This window comes from Zophobas morio, unplaced genomic scaffold (assembly GCF_036711695.1).
Source record: "Zophobas morio isolate AGI-343-1 ecotype UQ-CSIRO unplaced genomic scaffold, CSIRO_AGI_Zmor_V1 ptg000131l, whole genome shotgun sequence".
NCBI classification, from domain to species: Eukaryota; Metazoa; Arthropoda; class Insecta; order Coleoptera; family Tenebrionidae; genus Zophobas; species Zophobas morio.
This window is the reverse complement of record NW_026972236.1, coordinates 218618-222052: the sequence shown is the minus strand read 5'-3', so window position 1 is coordinate 222052 and position 3435 is coordinate 218618. Positions and strand designations below refer to the sequence as shown.

Below are 3435 nucleotides of genomic sequence, written 5' to 3'. Positions count from 1 at the left end.
GTTGCTAAAATTTAAAAAAGTGTTCCCCATACTAGCATCGCTTTTGGCGCTCTTTAAGTGAATGATTTATTACAGTTTTCTACTATTGTCGAACTATAATGGTATTTTATGATTATTACTACTGAAACTTGCCTCAAAAAAAATTTTTAGGACTTTGATAATAGTTCTTAACTATTCACTTACACGTCAATTTTTTGTCGTGAAAAAAGTTGTCTACGCAGATTAACTGTGTGGTTAAAGTTTTCCTCTTAAAGGATACTAAGTGTTCACCAACGCATAAATATTTTCTACCTTTTTACGCAAACCTGAACGTAGTACACAATTATTAATGAATAACGGATGCCAGCGTAAAATTAGCTTCCAAGCACTTTGTACTAGTTATGAATAACTTACCCAAATCTTAGTTTCACGGAGGAACTGTTTTATCTTTTCTTTAGAATCAAGTTTATTTAATTATTAAAAGCAATACTAATATATATTCACCATATATATTTGTTACAGGGATTTTTTTAATTTAATGAATTTAACTTTTTTTTTTAAAATGTGCTATTTTAAAATAACTTTTTCTTTATAAAAGTTATATTTGAAAAACAAAAATTTCCATCTAAAAAATTGGATTCAGTAAAATATTTACTTAACATTCATGAGTTCACTGAATAGTTATATCTACGTAAAGTTTAAAGTTAAATAATAAAATTTAAAAATTTTGAAAAGTTTAATAAACCCGCATTTGAGACACGAAAAGAAAACAGTTTGTCCTTCATCAGCTGAACGCAGTTGCATTGTGTGAAAGGACATTTCAGGATGTCCACACTTGGGACACTTCTCCTCAATCTGTTTCTAAAAATTTAAGCCTTTAGATCAACACTAAGAAAAAATCCACTACCTTCGCAGCTTTTTCTGTATATTGAACTTGTGACAATAGAAGTGAACGAGAAGAAAATGCGTCTTCTCTACTCCGCGTTTTATTTTTACTTTGTTCGTATACTTTCATGATATAATGCAAGAAACTGTCATAAATGGGAATATGTTAAAACCTGAAGCTTTTACGGAATTAAAACACAGCCCGCATTTTATAAAATCTTGGCCATCGGGCAAAGGCAACAGACTACCACACTCTGAACAAAATGGTGGATTACCGATGCGTTGAGCCTCCATCTTTAGAGACATAAAATTGGTAAGTAAAAATAAAAAGCCACCTAACTAGAATTTAAGGTGTAAAATAAAAAAAATAATAATACTTTTATATAAAAAGGAGAAATTAAGCGTTCAAAATATGTCTTTAACAAATCTAGCTAAGCATCAGTAAAAAGAGTTATTTTATTTCAATATTAACTACAAAAATTATATTTTAAAAAAAGAGTTGTAACTTGCTAAATATCAACAACTTTTTTTATATCGAATATCAAACTAATGACAAAGTACACTTTTATAATTCTTAAAAGAGAATTCCGTGGGTTCACTTTTATAACGAAGATTTGCCGTGACAGTGAGTGCGTGAAGCTTCTGTACACAAGTTGCGTGCTTTAGTCTTGAGAAGGTTTGCTGCGGTGGTGTGGCAGTTGCAAAGTAGTTGCACACTGCTAAGGATATCCACGAGAGATGGATTTTTCGGGTGCGAAATATCTACTCTACCTTAAAAAAATATCTTGATTAATTCCTTTCGCAAGCCTTCTGTTGCAAGTATTCAAGAATAAAAAGATATCAATTTTACTGAACAAAACCATGTTTAGACTTAAAACACTAAAAGTACTTTTATATTCAAAAAAAAAAAATTATTTTAAAATTAAAAAGTTTTAACCCAAAGTAAATATTATACGGAAAAAAATGCTTTTTTAGCTATAAAGATTTACAAGGATGTAAAAAAAAAAAATTATTGCAAATTGTTTCTTCACCTTGTCGGTTAGAATGAACTATGCCAGTGTAAAATTGTTATACTCATATAATAAAGCTAGTTTATGTTTATTAAGAGAATTATTCGATTTATAAAGTGTATATTCTCTCTTCTATTTAATAATTAGAGTCATTTAGAGTACAAAATTATTCTCTGTGCTTAGAAATATTCTAGTCTTTTAGTATTTAAAAAAATACTTTTTAGTCTTTCCCATGCTTAATGACTAATTTTTTACATCAGGTAATTTATTTTTTATAAATAACAATAATTTTACATCCTTGTACATCCTAGACAAAGGACTAACTTTTACACAGACAGAATTGCTTAATACTGAAATTTGATAAATTATTCTAAATTCAGTTTTATTCTTGTCTTTACCATAGTGAGGTTATAATGCTAACATCTCTGGGGTTAATGGGTACTGTACTTGAGTTTATAACTGATGTTTTATTGATATGGAGAATTCTTGCGTTCATTTGAGAAGATAATAATTCGATTTGGTTGATAATTGTTCCGTTTATTAGATTTGTTTCAGTCATATCGTGTAGATTTTTGGTCTAGGGGTGTAGAATTATTATAGCCCTTTGTATACTAATACATAAAAATGAGATAACCAAGAGAACTCTTTAAACCGATTATAACTAGTTTAAACCTATTTGGGGTAGAATCCTAGTGGGTTGTGCCACCTTGAAGGTAGCAATACTAAATAACTTGTAACATGGTCAAAGCTAGAAGAAATTTAATTCTTAAATTTCCTGGATCCTCACGTAATGCGGATGAAGTCAACTAAGGCAAGTTAATACCAGTTAAGTAGTTTAAGTAACATTGAAGAAAAGAAGGCCTACCTAAATCGTTCCCTTTGCGCTGTTGCTTACTTTCCAGCTATGTCCTGCATTTTCGCTTTTATCACGGTTTGAGTAGATAATAAACGCAAGTACTGCATCTGCTAGTGAGTAAATACTTTTAAAAGCCTTGGGTAGAGTTTTTAAGGTGCCTTTCTGAAAAGAGAATTAAGTAACACGTAATAATAAAAATGATACTATTTTTTATGCTTAGCTCATCAATAATGTCACATACACTATATAGTAGGATTTAGTAATAGTTTTATAACTCTAAAACTTCGACTGTTTAAAGCGCGAGCCTTTTGAGGTTTCTCGGCGTAAGTTGTGTATGGGGTTGGTCGACCTGCTGAGATAGTAGCCATCGATATTTCAAAGGACTGACGTTGGGCAGAAATAAGAAAAATTATCTGGAGTTTATATAATGATTTTTATCTTCCGGGTACTGAATTCTAGTGTTTTAATAAAAGAGGTTGTAAGTGCTTAACTCGTAGCGTGGTAAGGTCCAAGTTGTTACTTTGTCAATCTCTTTCGGACACGTACGATCGTTCACAGTCATGAGAAAGATGCTCTCTAAAAATTCAGAGACTGATAAGGTCATAATAATAAACCTTAATTATTAAACAATATCATTATACTACAACTTACAGGAAAGGCTAGTCAGTACAAACTGATAACGACCTGGACTAAGAAAAGAGAGAG

The 3435-nt window shown here is 30.6% G+C and overlaps 1 long non-coding RNA gene across 1 annotated transcript; it reads right to left on the bottom strand.

Annotated features, from left to right (window-relative positions):
* Positions 1 to 612: 612 nt before the first annotated feature.
* LOC135145140 (uncharacterized) lies at positions 613 to 1152 on the bottom strand. Its single transcript, XR_010283343.1, has 3 exons — positions 887 to 1152; positions 725 to 834; positions 613 to 666 (listed from the first exon to the last, which is right to left on the bottom strand). It is a non-coding gene; the product is annotated as an uncharacterized LOC135145140 (long non-coding RNA).
* Between the last annotated feature and the right edge of the window lie 2283 nt (positions 1153 to 3435).